Genomic DNA, 19,668 nt, shown 5'->3' with positions numbered 1-19,668 from the left:
CGACGAAAACGGAAATGAAAGTTAATTACACCACTGGTTGCGCGCACTGGAGCGCGCGTGAGTGACCCTTCGTGACTCCGCGCGGGGTGAGTGCGAGAATGAGAGTTCTGTGGAACTGGTGTCGGAAAGAAGAAGCAGGTTCAAGAATCGAGCTAATTTTATTGATTCAGGTGAGCTATTCTTTGCTGCTGCTCAAAGAGGGAGGGAGAGATATGTAGGTGAGTGAGCGGTGGTAAAGGTGCGTGCGTGTGAGTGCCTTCGTGTGTTTGTGTGAGGAAGAATTGTTAATGTAAGCGACCGGCGGTTAATGGTGGTCAACTTGTGCGAATTGATTGCTAATCGAGGCTTAAGTTGTTTGGGTTTCGGTGGTTTTTATGGAATGAGGAGAAGTGATGTGATGATTTCACCCAACAAATGTTGAATGTAAATCATATTTACACCTGAACTCTCAAGCTGGCGAAAAAGGTAAAAATTAGAATAGGATTTACGACTTTTCCGTAAGCTTTGGATTTTAGTTATTAAACAGTAACATATTCCATAATAATTGAAAATGGTAATTTTAACAATTAAATTTAAAATAATAAATTTAGAACAATAAAAAATACATAAATCAATATTTTAAGCATTTTAAACTTCAACAAATTTACAAAATGAGCAGTTCTCTTGGATTTTGGTCATTCGATTTTTTTTTTGTATTTTCTAATCCAACTGAAACATTTTTGGTGCCTTCGGTATGCCCAAAGAAGCCATTTTACATCATTAGTTTGTCCATATAATTTTCCATACAAATTTTGCAGCTGTCCATACAAAAATGATGTACGAAAATTCAAAAATCTGTATCTTTTGAAGGAATTTTTTGATCGATTTGGTGTCTTCGGCAAAGTTGTAGGTATGGATACGGACTACACTGGAAAAAATGATACACGTTTAAAAAAATTTGGTGATTTTTTATTTAACTTTTTACCACTAAAACTTGATTTACAAAAATAGTAGTTTATGCAACAAGTTGCAAAAAGAGGATTTTTTCAGCACGAGTCGTACATTTATCCAACGAGGTTCACCGAGTTGGATAAATACGAAGAGTGCTGAAAAAATCAAGTTTTGCAACAAGTTCCATACAACATTTTTTGCAATTCCGAAAAATACCCATTGAGTGAAATTTTAAGTCAAATTTTCATGTATTTTGTCAATAAATCGTTTAAATCAAAAAAATGTTGAAAAGTGTTACTTTTCGAAACAAGTGCTGAAAAGTTCAACTTTTCAGCACCCATTTCAGTGCTGAAAAGTAGAACTTTTCAGCATTTATTTTGAAAAGTGCAACACTTCGATTCTGTTATTTTTGGTACAGAAAAGTAGGCCATTTCGTCGTTCAAGAATGACAGGAAAAGTAAGTAATTTCACGACGGAATTGCAAAAAACACTATTTTTGATTTTTTTTATTTTTTGATATGTTTTAGAGGACATAAAATGCAAACTTTTGAGAAATTTCCAGGTTGTGCAAAAAATCATTGACCGAGTTATGAATTTTTTAATCAATACTGATTTTTTCAAAAAAATCGAAATTTTGGTCACAAAAATTTTTCAACTTCATTTTTCGATGTAAAATTAAATTTGCAATCAAAAAGTACTTTAGTGAAATTTTGATAAAATGCACCGTTTTCAAGGTAAATCCATATTTAAGTGATTTTTTAATAAAAGTCGCAGTTTTTCATTTTTTAAAATTAGTGCACATGTTTGCCCACTTTTAGAAAAAAATATTTTTGAAAAGCTGAGAAATTCTCTATATTTTGCTTCTTCGGACTTTGTTGATACGACCTTTAGTTGCTGAGGTATTGCAATGCAAAGGTTTAAAAACAGGAAAATTGATGTTTTCTAAGTCTCAGCAACTAATGGTCCGATTTTCAATGCTAAAATATGAAACATTTGTGAAATTTTCCGATCTTTTCGAAAACAATATTTTCAAAATTTTTAAATCAAGACTAACATTTCAAAAGGGCCAAACATTCAATATAACGCCCTTTAAAGCTTTTCTCAGCTTTTCAAAAATATTTTTTTCAAAAGTGGACAAACATGTGCACTAATTTTAAAAAATGAAAAACTACGACTATTTTCAAAAAGGTCACTTAAATATGGATTTAACTTGAAAACGGGGCAGTTTATCAAAATGTCACTAAAGTACTTTTTGATTGCAAATTTGATTTTACATCGAAAAATAAAGTTGAAAAATTTTTGTGACCAAAATTTCGATTTTTTGAAAAAATCAGTATTGATTAAAAAATTAATAACTCGGTCAACGATTTTTTGCACAACCTGGAAATTTCTGAAAAGTTGGCATTTTATGTCCTTTAAAACATATAAAAAAATAAAAAAAAAATAAAAATAGTGTTTTTTCGCAAATCAAGTTTTAGTGATAAAAAATTAAATAAAAAATTATCAATTTTTTTTACCGTGTATCATTTTTTTTCAGTGTAGTCCTCATTCATACCTACAACTTTGCCGAAGACACCAAATCGATCAAAAAAATCCATCAAAAGATACAGATTTTTGAATTTTCATACATCATTTTTGTATGGACAGCTGCCAAATTTGTATGGAAAATTATATAGACAAACTAATGATGCAAAATGGCTTTTTTGGGCATACCGAAAGCACCAAAAAATTTTCAGCCGGATTAAAAAATACAAAAATTAAAATTAAAGAAAAAAGACCGATTCCGTAGAGAACTGCTCAAATGTTATTCACTCAACTCAGAAAACTAAAATAAATTTAAGAAGAAAAAGAAGTTTTGCTTAATTTTGGCAGAAACATAACATAATAATAAGGCTTAATTTTTTTTTTAAATCCGATTTCGCGGAGACCATCATTGGAAAAATTTCACGGAACTCAGAAAAAAAAATCGCTGAAAAGGCCTTTTAGATCAAACTATTACTTATTTACATAGAATATTAGAATTTATCTCAGAATCTCACCTTTTAAATAAAATGATAGTCAAATTATTATTTCATAAAATGAAAGTATGATTTCATTGTCCAAGTTTTCGAAGACAATCGATAGTTTACTGTCGATGATCTGAAAAGTCAAACAAAAGTGAGCTTTAATTTGATCATTGAAAATTCATGTGTATCTATATATACACAAAGAATAACAAAGGGTCCACAACAAAAAGCAAAACTCTTAAAAAATTTAATTATCATTGGAAAAAGAATTACTGATAATAATAATCAGAAAATTCAAATTAATTTTTGTTTCCAGATTTGAATGATAATTTAAAACATTACTTAGGTATTATATAAAAGTTAATGATATAACTATTCGGGGCCCGTGGTGTAGAGGTAAGCGTGATTGCCTCTCATCCAGTCGGGCTGGGTTCGATCCCAGAAGGTGGCATTTTTCGAGACGAGATTTATCTGATCACGCCTTCCGTCGGACGGGGAAGTAAATGTTATTCCGGTCTAACCTAGAGGTTAGGTCGATAGCTCAGTCCAGGTGTAGGAATCGTCTCATTGGGTCCTGTCCCGGTGGAGTCGCTGGTAGACAGTTGGACTGACACTCCAAAGGTCGTCAGTATGAATCCCGGGGTGGATGGAAGCTAAGGTGTAAAAAGAGGTTTGCAATTGCCTCAACAATCAAGCCTTTCGGACACCTAGTTCCGAGTAGGAATCTCGCAATCGAGAACGCCAGGGCAATGCTGTAGAGCGAATGATTTGTTTTTTTGAATTTTTGGTATAACTATTCACCCAAAGTTAAAGAACGAGGGGATAGTCCTCACGAAAAGAAACGTGAGGAAAGTGCTATATTGCGAGAGTATAATCCTCTCGTGTGTTCATTCGTTCATTGGAACAGTTCATCCTATGAGTGGTTTATATGGACAAACGACCGCCACTTAGTCACCGAACCATGGTGGCCCATACGGCAAAGGCACGGTTCAATATGCCGAAGGTCTTGGGTTCGAGTCTCGGTACCGGTACTTTTTTTTTTGATAGATGAACTTTTTTGGAAAATGAACCATGAGTAAAGCACTCTCGGTAATTTCGGGATTTATCCTCTCCGTCCGCACACAGTACCATTTTACTACCGAATCGTGCTCTTTATCCTCTCGTATGCCGATGCCCAGTTCTGGGTGTTGTTTTTTTATTAATTGTTTTTTTTTCAATTATTATTGAACAGTTTATTTTAAGCATTTGAGTTAAAAAGAAAATTGAAGAATATTCATGATTTTTTTTACATCTTGTGATATTTAAGCATTTACTTCAAAAAAATATCAAATTTCACGTATTTCACGCGAAATCCAAAATTTGGGAAAATTCACTAACCCTATTAATAGGAACCATCCATAAACCACGTGGTGACCTTGTTGAAATCTCAGGAAAATTTTCATACAAAACAAATATTTTTATATTCACATGGAACTTCCGGAGATAAATTTCATCAAAATAATCGAGATTCAGCTTTTAAGAAGTGTATTAAAAACACTAGAGAACTTCTAAAAAAAAATAACTTTAGAAGAACATCTCCTGATGGAGCAAAAGTTACACCAAACTTATTTCCAAATGAGTGTCTCATTTTCTGATAGTAATCCAACCAAGACCAAACTTCCGTCTGGGGTGCGGTTCCAAATCTTGGCCCCACCATCGCAAGACGTCGCAAAACACGTTTGACGAGCACGGGAGGAGTGGAGTTACACCAATTTCAGTTTCCCTGTGGGGACCTGTTTGGGTGTCTCGGACGTGACTTGGATTCTCGGTTGACTCTCCGGCGCTGTCTACACGGGCGCGCAGTCGTCTGCGTGAGAAATGTGTCAAGAATTCCACGCATCATTAAGCCATCAAGCTGCTGTGGCAGCTATTAGTGAGACGCACATACACACAAACACGCATGCACACATACGCACGCAAAAGTTGAAAACAAGAGAGACGGGTTTAATTTCCTTCTTTCGGTGGTGACGATGACAGCTCCGCAGTTATTGCGAACTTGACGGTGGGCAAATTCTTGGGGCCACGTCGTCGTTGGCACGCGAAATTCTAGTTTTCGAAAAACGGGATATTTAGAAGATGTAGAAGAAAGTTGCGAAAAGGTTTGCTCCCCTCCCTCGCTCGTGTGCGGCTGATGGCATGGCCGAGCCCCTTGAATCAAGATTGAAGAAGTTGAATTGGGTGCAATTTCCTGGTCGTTAAAATTTGGAGCCACGAGTTGGGAAACTAGAACGAGTTTTTGAACTTTTGACTTTTCAAGTTCCTTCGATGAAACATAACGTATTATTGCGTAATGATTTTAACTTTTTGGAATTTTAATACTTCGAACTGAATTATCAAAATTCAGCAAAGATGCTGAATCACAACCACTTTTTTCTTCTTCAACTGATATGGATGACCTTTTGATAGAAAAAGTTACGGTTTAACTTTTTTTACCGAGTGTTTCCTATCAACCGGATCACAAATTTTAGGTTAGGTTTTCGGCTTTTCGGTTTTGGCGGGAAAATTTGAAACAACGCTTATTTTCTAATGTACAGATAAAAGATGAAAATATGATAATATTGTATTTTTTCATTTTTTTTTTTTTTGTACATTATTTTGAATATTTGAGAACTAATGAGTCAATGTATTTTGAAGATCCTAAAAAAGTTAATTTACAATGACAAATACTTAAATAAGCTTAGAAGTCCTATTATTTAAACAATTGAATTAACTTGCATCAAATTGATGTCACTCGCAGCAAAATTTATATGTGCGTCATAAAACTAAATTATGTAAGACTCGGTCACTCCTTCTCTCCAGCAAAAGTCGCAGAGCGAAATTTTTATCTCAAAAAAGGGGAACATCCGACTTCTCCACAAAATTCCCCTGGCAAATTCACCAGCATCCCCATCTCTCCATACGAAAGCTTTCCAAGCTTCCTCGCAGGGGAAATTTTTTCCCACACGAAAAAGCTTTCCGTAACAGCCACTTGTCGGAATTTTTCCATCAACTATTACATCATCACCTGTTTCCCCTCCAACGCGGGAAAAGCTCCGATCCTGCTTGGTGAGAGTCCTTCTCCCCACCCAAATTTCTCCACCACTCCAAAGAGGAGAAAGAGGTCCTGCAGTACATAGCATTTCCTCCCCTCGGGAAAACAATGGCCCCCACGTGGGGGCGAAAGAGACGACCGGATGGCCTTACCTTCCCTCCAAACACCCCTCCTCACGTTCGGGGGTTCGGTCATGGACGACGTAACGGTGAGCTTTGCCAACAGGTCGCTGTAAAAGGACCTGTTGAGGATCCCCTCGGTGGCGCAAGCTTTCACTTTTTGTTCGCATGGAGGGGAAAAGCTACCCACCGAGTGAATGGGATGGCAACAGGTTTGTGGAGATTTGGGGAAACTTTCGGGGGTAGAAGTGACCGAAACAGGTGCAGTTGATGCGATGATAAGATGATGGAAACGCAAGGTAGTTTATAAAATTATGATTAATTATTTTAAATGAAAATTCCAAGTAAATCAATCGATTTTATCGCAAAAAAGTAAATATCTGTAAAATTTTCCAAGATATGCATTCCCGGCAGTCCCGCCCGTGTGGATCAATCGGACCGCGCGCTGGACTCACACTCCAGAGGTCGCTGGTTCGAATCCCGCTGCGGGCGCTCTAAAATTCTTTGTGTAAATATGGGTATTCGGCGCCGTCGCTCCGTGCCATACTTTCATACACTTAGGAGCCCAGGACGGCGAAGTCCTAGTAGATAAAAGGAAGACACTAGTGGTTGGTACTAGCAATGGTGGCCGACAGCTATAAAGTCAACTTCGTCGTTTTCGCATTCCCGGCATTTTAATGAACCTGAAACTAGGATCAAAATTTCTGTAAAGGGTCAAATTATGTCGTTTTGATATGTTGATATATATAGCAATGTTTGAGCGCAACTTATATGTTTGCACCTGCTAAATAAATGATATCAAAAAAATCACCTTTCCAACGTATCTTAACTCAGTATTTGATAAAGTTTTTAACCATTTTGTGTTATTTTGCATTAGAAACTGGAGAAATGGTTCATACTTTTCTACACAGCAAAAAAATATGGTAGAATTGCATGTGGGAATGGGAAAACCTTTTATGTCAAAAAATTGTGTAATTTAAATCTAAAATACGTAAGTTTACTTCTGTTTCATTGTAATTTCACTTTTTTAGCCCTCTAATGCACAATTTTTTGTGAAGAGATTCCTACCATCTAATATTATTATCATTTACTTTATTGGTTGTTGTTGCTGTTGATTTTATTGAGGAACTTTAACCCTATGGGTAATTCACTCCCGTTACCTTATTGGAAGGCTTCGTGATTTTTCACGCTCGAATATTGTAAATTTCACGGGGACCTAAATTTCAAAACACCAAATTTCACGTAAATTACGCGGAACGATAAAAATGTTAAAATTACTCTGAAAATCTTACGTTCAAATCACAGAAACTACTTTTTATGCTTCATTATATATTATTCTTCAATAAACTAAAAAAAACTTTAATAAATTTGAACGTGACACAAAAAAAAATCTCCTAATTTTCAAAAGAGATTCCACCTAGTTTATGGAAGGGCTCTATAAATATTTTTAATAAAATGCAGGGCATGCATATTTTTATTTATTGAACTGCTTTTTGAAATATTTAACTAATAAAATTTAAAATAGCGTTTTCGCTGCTTTGCTTTATTTTATTTAATTTCATATCAAAGCAAGATTTAACAATCTTGTCCAGCAAAAAATGAGTGAAATGATTTGAATTTTTTGCGACATTTGACACGTTAATATTTTTTAAAGGTTTTTATATCCCTTTACAAAATGTAAAATTTAAATTAAAAGGCAAAAATAATATAATTTGTAACGAAATCGACATTTTAACTCAAGATAAAAACAAAACAAAAAGTTGTATTTTATCTTTCACGGGAATCGTCCACCCAAATAAATTAAAAATCTCTTAAAACTAAACAGGACTGAGAAAAAATCTGTAATGTTTGTAAAAGTTAATTTCAAAGCTTTCATTTTATTTTGAATAAAACAAAGTTTGATTTTTTTAATTTCTTTTGAAACTATACCTTTCAAATAAAATAGCTGTAAATTTTTTATAACATCGAATGATAATATTGCTTAACTTAATATCTAGAAAAACTGAAAAATTCAAGGAAAAATCTGAAAAATTCTTCAAATGGTTCATATCAAGCTTTTATGGGAGCGGCCGTGGCTGACTGGTTACGGTGTTCGCTTTGTAAGCGAATGGTTCTGGGTTCGATTCCCATCTGCTCCCAACGTGAAAGTTAAGAACACATAAATTTGAAATGATGAATATGAACGAAAAATCAAAGTCGCTCGAGGCGGGGTTCGATCCCCCGTCCTTTGGATTGGTAAGCAAAAATGCTGACCACTAAGCCATGAGGACTTGATGAGTGTGGACTGGAATTAGGAATACTGTTACAGAGAGCGAGTTGTGGCGCTATAACCACGGCAAATAGTGTCCAGGGCATTTGTGGAAATACAATGTCCCATCCCAGAGGGTCCCGGAGTACCAAACCTTCTTAGCATGGTGCTCCCAACGAATACAACCAAAATCTCGGAGCGTATGGTGGTGTGTCCCCACGCTTCTTCCTCCCCTGTCGATTCAGAATTGTGTTGTTGTTCGAACACTCAGTGCTCAAACTCAACCCAATTACGAGTCATCTCTGCGATACGGCTTTACGCAGTAGGCCTGGCCGCTTTAACGCTTGTGTTGTTTCAATGCATTCCGATGCAATGGCGCACTACAAATGTTAATAAATGACAAGAAGAGTGCTAGGCGTCATCTAACCTAAGGCACTCTCCAGGATCCCTTCGAAAGATTGGCTGCGCTAGGGTCTGATTAGATTAGATTAGATTAGAAATGGTTCATATCAAGCTTTTCAATTAAAAAATAATAAAATTTACTCAAATAGTCTGTTGAAAAAAAAAGAAAAAAATGATAAATTTCACGAATTTCACACCGTCCACAAAATCGTCAAAAATCACTAATACTAAACAACGCATCCGCGTCATTAAACAAGGGTATTCATCCGCTTAATTCTACAGAAGTTCATAAGATTATGTTTATTTCTATTTGAGCTTAGTAAATCATTTTGAGAAAAATCGTTACAGTTTCAAACAAACATAAAATTTCACGGGATTTCGCGGAAAAAGCCAAACTTCACGGATTTCACGCTGTCCGCGCAATCGTGAAATTTCACTAACCCTACTTATTGGTATTTTCAAGGTTTTACAGCCACTTTTTCATTATTTTTTTTTTTTTGCTTTTTTTCACATGTGCTGCTTTAGATCGATACGATTGTCATTCAAAATGCGTTGAGGCATAGTCTGGGACATAACGAAAACTACTCGTTATCACATAAAATATAGGAAATGTTAGTGAAAAATACAGCCAAAGTTAAAAAAGACTAAAGACCTAAAACTAGGCTTTTTTCAGAAAATTGGTTGCAAAATTGATTTTTAAGTAAAATTTTGGATCGAAGCCCGCCTAGAGGCGGGGTTGAGTTGTAGAGGGTTAACCCAAATTGATGTAATTTTACGATATAAAAGAGGCAATTTTAAACCATCGAATTTAACACCTTCGAAATTTAGACAACTTTTTGCTGTGCATGTAATTAAAAAAAAACTAATTTACACCTGCAAATTTTCAGCTCGAGAGCTTAATAGAAATATTGGGATTATTGACAAAATAGTTTTTTTTTAACTTTTTTTCAAACTTTTTATCTATTCAAACATCTTTATCTACTTAACTACAACAAAGTTGTCAGTTTCCATTCAGTTTACCCCCAGACGAAATATAATTCGTGATCGCAACGCCATAAAAAGCACAAATCTCCATCATATTAATGTTAAATGTTAACCCTTGTTCCTTGAAGTAGGCAACCAACGCAATCCAAGCCACACACGATGTATGTGTAACTTTTGCATGAGGGATACAGTACAGATTCGCAGCTCATTTCCTCTTGAAAGGAAGCCACTTTCGCGGGGGAATATCCATGGTCTTTTGCATTTTTGTAATTTTTGTTTTTACTTTTACTTTTTAAGGACCTGACCTGCAATTTTTCAAAATTTTCAAAGCTGATAATATTTTAAACAAATTTTTAAATCATAATTCTATCCACAACACCTAAGAAAAAGTCAGATGAATCCAACCTAAGCAGGGATGATCCATCCGTCACGCTGGACCTGGGTAAAAAACATGGGTAAGAGCTTACCCCCTCTTTCCTTAAGTCCCGGGGCCAAAGTGGAAATTCAAACCTACACAAAAAGCCGGGGCCCCGATTCTCGGTGGAGAAGCTGTCCATTAGCCTTTTCCTCGGGAGCAGCTCGAGTCGAACCAAGCCGAGATGATGACTAAAAGGGGCTTTTGCGGTGAGGTGTGCTCGAAAAGGCAAAAATCACACGAATCATCCCGGGCAGTTTCAGATCAGATTTAGAAAATTTTGAACGTAATACCAACTAGATGGGCAAAGTGTAAAGTTAGAACCACACAGAAAAAAAAATCATGGTAATATTACATCTGGGAAGGGGTACATCTTTTATGTCAGAAAAAAGGTGTAATTTTACCTCTGGAAATGTGTAATTTTACCACTTTTCAGGTGTAATGTCACTTTTTCAGTCTAAATTGAGGTAAAATTACATCAAAAAAGAGGTAATATTCAATCTTCCAAAATTAAAGCTTCCAAATTTACATTATCTTTTTCTGTGCAAGCTTCGCCCTAAAGTAGACTAAAAATATGATCATGGTTTCGAATTTCATTTTACCAAATAGGAGGTAGTTTGAGCATGAGCATGAGCATGAGAGACCACCCATGGTTGTCCTTCTCCGTTGCTGAACAGGACCGTAATAACCTATCAGCACAACTGATCATACGCTTCAACGATCTGGTGATGTTTCTCTTATCAACAGCATGCATGAATGCGTAGAAAAGATAAAACATCAAGATCATAAAAACTAGAACTGCTGCAGATAGGTAACAGTCGTTGGCCACCAACGGCGCCCGCCATGTCAGTTTGTAGATCTCGAGGGATTGGGACGGGAATGTTAGTTAGCACAGGCTGCTACCAAGGGTGGGTTCTATACGATATCCACACCCCCGCGTGTGCCGGAAAACTACTTCTACTTGGGATTTTGTTAGTAGGGAAGGTAATGGTCAGGATTCATCATTGAAGATGATGATGTGACCCAAATAATCGAAAAGTTTTGTTTAATGGGGTGATCTATTATTCCCAAGGCAAGCAATCGGATGCTGCTGTTGAGACTTTTCCCGTTTATTTGTGATTTATTTAGGTTTAGGTGGATTATCTTAGACAGCCGGCTGTGGAAAGATAAAACCACAAAGAATGTATATAACAGGTAAGATATTAAACTCTACGTAAAGTGTTTAGTTCGAGTGGATCATAGACGATTTCAACTTTTGAATAGTTATAAGAATAGCGACCGATAACTGATGAGTTACGAAGATACAAGAAGGGCTTGGCAATCGCGTAGGAGAAATACTCGTTATCGTGCTCTTCGGGCTATAATGCTGAGAGTTTTATTTCACGCGTTGTACGGGAAACGTCTTTTCGAATTTTAAATTTCTACCTCGCAGCGCACCTACAAAACACATATTTTTAAGTCGTAGAAATAATACAAGGAAAAACTGCAATATCATTTATCAAACACGGCGACGAACGTGCAAAACAAAACTGACCCGACGCGTTGCTCCGACTTAACTATCGAACTAAATTTGTTTATTTATTTCTTGAACATTATATTAGAATCGATCACACGACTACCGAAAAACGCTACCCGTTCGTTTTTATATCAGCAGTAAGCTTTCCCTGAAACCAAATCTTTCATTAGTAATTTCCATACTCTTTCATTCATTCATTCAACCAGCCAATCACACAAAAACTTATTAATTTAAATTACTGTTTGAGGCACACAAATAGAGACACAAAAGAAATAAAAAACTAACCCATTGAACCAGACGCAGACATATCCTTGAACATCAATTCATTTTATCTTTTGATGCATTTTAGCGCCAGAGAATAGCAAAATAAAAGAAACGTGAATAGGTTCATCTTTTAATTAATCGTTAAAAAAATTGGTTGTAACAATAAAAAATAGACAATCCGGCAACCCTGATCTGAACAATCACATGCACGCACGCATACATGCTTTGGCACTCTCTCGCTCTAGGTTCCTATTGGAATTTCCTCACCAGTTTCTACGGCTGTTCCCGCCGAAAACTCAACACCAGACCCAAGGCACGACCAAAGAATTTGTCACAAAACCTTGGCTCGGCTGCCGCTCTGCTCTCTCAAATTCATGTTTGCTGCATGTCTCCTTCGCCCTTTTCCTTTCGTCCAGAGTTCTGTTACCGCATTCACATTACAGCTCACTTACACCAACGCAACCCGCGCTACAACATACGCTGTAACCCGCTGTAACCTCGTGTCATCGCTGAACAACGCACGCATACAGACAACCAAATTCGTTCCTTTTTCTTTTCGACGACACTAATACACAAGCACGCATCGAACCGACGCCGCGCAAACCATCAATATGGATTGAAAAATCTAAGAGAAAAATTGAATTTAACGGGAATCAAACACAAAACCATCAAAAACTCGACCGCAAAACCAATCCCAGCACAAACATGGGCCGAATCACACAAAATTTGGAACAAACACTTCCCAAAACAGCCTAAAAACACAAAAAACCGCACACGCGAAGCACAACGACCCGCACTCGATGACAGCACAAACCGGACTCCATTACCAAATAGGAGGTAGTTTCGGTGGAAAATGATGGAGACGAACTCGATTTGGTGTTTTTTTTTTATTTTGATGAAAAGACGCGGATAACCTTTCGTTCCACATGACACGAACACAATGAAACTTTTGCATTCACAGAAACCATCCTCAAATGTGAGATCGGGCAACAGACTATGAAATTCAACGAAATGTGGTGATTTGATGAATATGAGCAGTTCTCTACGAAATCGATCTTTTTTTTAATTTTAATTTTTGTATTTTTTATCAGGCTGAAACTTTTCCTCGGGAGCAGCTCGAGTCGAATCAAGCCGAGATGATGACTAAAAGGGGCTTTTGCGGTTCCCAAAGAAGCCATTTTGCATCACTAGTTTGTCCATACACAGCAAATAAAGTAGTAATCCAGCTACATGTAAAAGGCCTGTGTGTAAAATAGATTTTGCATTATTTTATGAAATTCTATGTAATATTACACCCTGAAATATGTAGCCCATCAGTATGGGAAACCTACTTGACCGAAATGTCAAGCTCTCATATACGTTTATCCTTTCCATTTTTCATCGGTCTGATGGCCAAGCGGGCTAAGGCGCCAGTCCTTACTGTAGGTGCTGGGTTTGAGTCCCGTCGTTTGCATTTTTTGTGTTTACAAAAATTGTACATGCCTCGTGCAATACTAAGTGTCTTTTTGACGAAGGTGATGTACATGCTTTTGCATGCGATTTTACCATCGGATTTTTTGCTGTGTATAAATTTCCATACAAATTTGGCAGCTGTCCATACAAAAATGACATATTAAAATTCAAAAATCTGTATCTTTTGAAGACATTTTTTGATCGATCGAAGACACCAACGGCAAAGTTGTAGGTATGGATAAGGACTACACTGAAAAAAATGATACAAGGTAAAAAAAAATTTGGTGATTTTTAATTTAACTTTTTTTTTAAATTTAAGTTTTCCATTTTTTTAAATTAGTGCACATGTTTGCCCACCTCTGAAAAAATATTTTTGAAAGGTTGAGAAAATTCTCTATGTTCTGCTTTTTTGAACTTTGTTGATACGACCTTTAGTTGCTGAGATATTGCCATGCAAAGGTTTAAAAAGCAGTAAAATTGATGTTTTCTAAGTCTTTATTAGTCAATACCGGCGCCCTCCCAAGAAGCCTGCAGTTCAACGAAAGGGAGGAATGTTAGTCCGATAGTTGAAGTTGCAGACTCATCAAGCACATAGTTTTTCGCTATATACTTGTTGATACCGCTTGAGACCGTTGAATCCACAGCATCTCCTTCAAGCATCACGTGATTAATTTTTTTTGGGTTAGTGGGATAAGGTATTGGCTTTGCGATGCCTCCCGAGCTACGACGCTATGGGGAGGACTTTCATAACAGACCCGTCGGCGAGCCTTCCGAGCAACGATGCTATGGGAAGGTCTTTCTGGTTAACACACAAAATCACTCACACACAGTTAATCCACTATTAACTCAACGATCCAAATTGTCAGTGCGTCTTGCGTTCATTATATAGAATTGGCTTTTTCACTGCAAAAAAAAAATTAACCTTATTCTAAAAATTTAAACACAATCCACCCGACGCCGTGCCTTCCGATCAACGATGATATAGGAAGGGCTTTGAAAACCGCAAAAGAAATCACTTTTCACTACGCATATTTTTTACAACCACGCGCTCCCTTTGCCAATTATGCACTGATGACGCTGCATTTTCAGAGGGTAATCTTCTCCTCGCAGCACACAAACAAAAGGCACACACAAAAAAAACACTTTTCACTCCGAATATTTTTTACGACCACGCGTTCCCTTTGTCAATTATGCACTGATGACGCTGCATTTTCCGAAGGTAATCTTCTCCTCGCAGCACACAATACACGATAAAAATGCGAAACAAAAGGCACACAAAAAAAAATCACTTTTCACTCCGAATATGTTTTACGACCACGCGCTCCCTTTGCCAATTATGCACTCTGCACTCGAACAGCGACACAAAAGAGACGGAAAATAACACGAAAAAACAGGACTGCGCGTCCCACAAGCACCGCACTACTCTAAAATTGATGTTTTCTAAGTCTCACCCAAACACCCACCATTTTCTAACGTCGATATCTCAGCAATTAATGGCCCGATTTTCAATGTTAAAATATGAAAAATTCGTGAAATTTTCCGATCTGTACGATTTTTTTTTTCATTTTTTTTAAATCAAGACTAACATTTCAAAAAGGCGTAATACTGAATGTTTGGCCCTTTTGAAATGTTCGTCTTGATTTGAAAAGATTTTATGCACAACCTGGAAATTTCTGATAATTTGACATTTTATATCCCCTAAAACATATCAAAAATAAAAAAATAAAAATAGTGTTTTTTTTTTACAAATCAAGTTTTAGTGACAAAAAGTTAAAATAAAAATCACCATTTTTTTACCGTGTATCATTTTTTTTCAGTGTAGTCCGTATCCATACCTACAACTTTGCCGAAGACACCAAATCGATCAAAAATTCCTTCAAAAGATACAGATTTTTGAATTTTCATACATCATTTTTGTATGGACAGCTGCCAAATTTGTATGAAAATTTATATGGACAAACTAATGATGGAAAATGGCTTCTTTGGGCATACCGAAGGCACCAAAAAAGTTTCAGCCGGATTAAAAAATACAAAAAAAAATCGATTGACCGAAATCTCAGAGAATTGCTCAGCTGTTAATATAAAAATGCTACGTAAATTTTCTAAATCTGTATCTTTTCAAAGCATTGTCTTCGGGAATTGTTGGCATTGATGAGGACTATTCAGAAAAACATGAACAAGGAAAAAATATTTTTGCCGATTTTTAAATTAACTAAAAAACTTGAAATAAATTTATCAAAATCATTTTTTTTATTTTTGAAGGGTACAAAAACCACAACTCTTGAGGCACAGAGAAGTACGGACCAAAAATTTTTTGTAATGTGTGTTTGTGATGTATAATGGGAAAAATAGAAATTTTTGTAAAACACATTTTTTGACTTTTTAAAGTAAAATCAAATTTTCGGTCGAAAAGTAATTAAGGTACAGCCACATAAAGTTTCATTTGATCCGAAAAATTCCCGATTGTTTATCAAATATTTTTTTCGGAAACATCAAAAAATTTCCAATAAAATAGCCTAAGTGACAATGAAGATTAGACTTCTGGTTGAAAAAAGGAACAAGAAAATCGAAATTTTCAATGTTTAATGTTACAAAATTATACATTTGTGAAATTTTATGATCATTTCAAAAGGGTCAAACATTCAATATTACGCACATTTGAATTGTTAGTTTTATTTAGTCAGCCAATAGCTAATTTAGTCAGATTTGAGTGGATAGTTGCATGTTACATGACCAAATGAATATTTTCTATATTTTTTATTCACCATATTGACCCCACAATCTTGGATTACATATTCTCAGACCAATTAACAGCATGTAAAGGATCAAATTTAAGATTAACTACCTAACATATGACTATGACAATAATATTTATTCGTGATATTCTTATCAGAATAAATATTTATAAAATTTTAAATTCAAGCCTGCTTCCAGGAAGTTTTACTTTCCAAATCACAGCCATCACATTTCCTCTTCTGTATACTCTTACGCTTCTTTTCTCTTCTATCCACCGTGTGCCTAATTTCGGGAGCAAAGACCATCCAAAAACCTTCCGTATTAGTCCTGTCCGGCGGTTTTTTGCCCTCTCAACCAGCATTGCAGTTTTATCATCGCTGCAGGACTTACACATTTCACAACCCGAATCGCCTTGTTACACAGTTCACTCGCTGTCCAACATGAGGGTGAAGATGTGCGAGTCCCTTTATTTGTGCCCAAACAGACGAACTTGCAGTTATCAGCGTCTCTGCTAGAACTCGTTTGTAGAACAAACATCGCCACCGCACATCCCGACAAAAGGTGACGAGTTACCACCTTAAACAATGACGAAACCTATCTTTTTGTAAGGATGACGGGCTGTTAACGCCCAAAGGTAGGCAGCGCATCGTCTGAAACGAGAATCTACGAAAGATGGAGGGCGAGATGTTTCGGTCGAATTTGCTGTAAAATTGCGTTGCACAGTGGGAAAATTGGATCATTTTTTGCGAGAAAGCCGGTCAGAGGTCCCAATTGTGCCGATGTCACACCGCCGTAATCCTTCAATTCATCTCAACCAATTTATTTTTCATAAACCCAAATTTTCCTCCGTGCCTCAGTTCCACTTTTCAGATCACCATCAGAGCGGAGCCAAAACAGAACTGAAAGAGGGAGTAGGGGGCTGGGGGCTTTTGAAGGATTCGGACATACAAATTCGGAGTGACACGTTAAATCCTGAGCTCTTTGTAGTCGGAAACAAACAGAAAAGAGAGAAAAAAAATCGGGAACAGAGACGAGGATTCCACATGTCCTGTGTCCAGGACCTTCTCCCCCCTTCACGTAATGGAGAAACATTTTTATTATCCTTTGGTGAAATGATGGCGTTACAAAAACGGGGTAGAAAAAAGGCAGGAGTTCGCTCCTCTCAGACGTCATTTTCTTTCAGCTTTTATTTGCTTTCCAATTTCACAGAGTCGTCGACTGCGAGTCTGTGTGCTGGAAAAAGGGGTGTGAGAATTAGGGGGTTGGGTGGAAAAATATTTTCACTTCATATGAGGACGCCGTCCACACACAGTTAGCCGTTACACAAAAGGTAGGGTATTACTGACTTTTGGTGTCCGACCGAAACGAGCCCGGGAAATAAAACAATGAAGTGCAAAGTTTGAGCGAGCGGAATGATGACCGAGAGAGATGAAATGAGGTTAGGTTTTGGAGTTTGGTGGAATTATCGCAGTTGATTAAATTTTCATGCAATGATGGAGGTTAGTTTGTAGTCCAACCTTACGTTATGGACCACCAAATTACATTCTTTCTATGTAAAGATTCAAACAGCTTGCATGCAATGTGCAATAGAACATGAAAACAAGAAAATCTTGCATGCAAGCTACCTACCACAAGCTAGCGACATCTAGTAGTAAAACTAGTCTGATACCGTAACTTTACTCAAGTCCAACCATAATCACGTGCAAAACGCAAGATAAAATATCACACCCCCTTCTCTCAAGAGAAAATCGATCCGTAACCACAACCGAGTGCAATTAGCGGTAACCGCACCGGAACCGGAAAGCGGAAGCCTTGCGGTTATGGAAATCCATATTTTTTGCCTTTTTTCTATTTTCAGACTTCATTGCATCGGGATCGCTTGACCGATTAGGACTGATTTCATTTTTCTTCTCTTCTTCTCGGTTGATTGGGTCAATTACTGCCGCTGATTATAGATTTATGATCGGATTTAATTCAAATTATAGCAATTCATTTGCATAGATTTCTTAGCTATTCCTGGGTGTTTTTTTCTAGTTTAAACCCTAGTTCTAGTTCAAGTCCACAAAAGAAAGCGTTTGTTTAAGGGGAATTCGATAGCTCGGTGCTCCAGTTCTATGGAACCAACCCATAGCTGTGTAATGCCCCGATTTACCTGCAAGTCCAAGAAAAGAAGAGCAGGGGGGACCAGCAGCATTCGTAGGATCAACTTTCCTTCAAGGTGAAGAGAAGGAAAAGCGGAGTGGGGGTAAAAGTATGCATACACACACTCACATAACTTTTCCATCAAACAAATGTTTGAATTGTGATATTGCTTTTCTCGTCGTCGTCGTTGGAGAAGGAGTTTTGCCTACTTGTGGGCGCATAGCGGAAAACGGCTTGGCGGAAGTTCTGAGCTAGGCGGCTGTGCACATCGGTGTGGTGCCTAATTTTTGTACCGACAGGACGAAATCCTCCTTAACCGGTTGCCTTGTCGTATTTGGTGAAAGAGCAACGAAAAATCGCTTCCCGAGAGTGAGGAAATAGCGGAACATAACATATAATAAATCCTGCAAATCCTTAAGAACCAAGCAAAATTGTAGTGAAAAAACTCACGTATTCAGTTATAACTTTTTTTTAAATAAAATTATTTCAAACTTATTTGAAAATGTCTGTCTACTCGGGACGCACACAGAGTGTCCCGCATCGTCCCACTTTTGCAAAGTCAACGAAGTCGAACCAGAAGAAAGTGTAGAACAGGAGATCTATTTCTATGCAAACAACACATTTATATCTCTGTATTATACTTATGCTTCGATTATTTTAACATACATTTACGTTCACCCCCATGAATTCTTCCAGTTCCAGCATCCCGATAAAACCCGTACGGTTGAATACGTCTTACTTGTACCGACTTCAGTGCAGAAGACTTCTCGTTTCCCTACCAAAAAGGCAGAAAAATTTGAATATTTAAGTCGATTTGGTCTCCCAGTCCAAAGTCCCAGTTTCCTTTTATTCTGAAGCTCTGTTTACCGGGTTCTGTTTCTGGCCAGAAAGACGACGACGACGTCTCGAGAAGGCTAAAATTCGATCAAATCTTCACCGAATCCTTACCCGAAGCACCATATCACACAGCAAACAAACAATAGCACCTCTTCTATTTTTATTTTATTGAAAGTTCCTGGCTCGAATGCTTAAGCCAACAACATAACAGGGTTAATATGTGTAAGAGGATTTCGTTTCAATCGGCACAACAAGCAGGGCAGAGAAGTGAGCTTTCGAGTGAATTTAATTTTACAGGCCTTTTTGCCAAACATTGGTCGAATACTTCAAAACGAAGCATTTTCCTTTCGAGCACAGCACTCTCGAAAGCAAATCCGTTCAATCAATCATCGACCTTAATCATACTCCTTCGGATAGAACAATGCAACTTGAAGCAATCCCGCCGCCATCTTGGATTCACCCTCAAACGCTTGCAAGCGCCGCCCCGCGGCCGGTGAAGGCCACCACGACAGCGACAGCCAGCGCGCGGTTTGATTTGACAGAGGAG

The 19,668-nt window shown here is 37.2% G+C and overlaps 1 protein-coding gene across 1 annotated transcript in view; it reads right to left on the bottom strand.

Annotated features, from left to right (window-relative positions):
- LOC128092307 (uncharacterized) overlaps window positions 1-19,668 on the bottom strand; it is a 169,691-nt gene that overhangs the window by 17,711 nt on the left and 132,312 nt on the right. The window lies entirely within an intron of this gene.

The sequence above is a fragment of the Culex pipiens genome, chromosome 1 (genome assembly GCF_016801865.2).
Source record: "Culex pipiens pallens isolate TS chromosome 1, TS_CPP_V2, whole genome shotgun sequence".
Taxonomy (NCBI): domain Eukaryota; kingdom Metazoa; phylum Arthropoda; class Insecta; order Diptera; family Culicidae; genus Culex; species Culex pipiens.
Note: the sequence above shows the minus strand (reverse complement) of the source record. Positions and strands in the feature narration are given on the sequence as shown.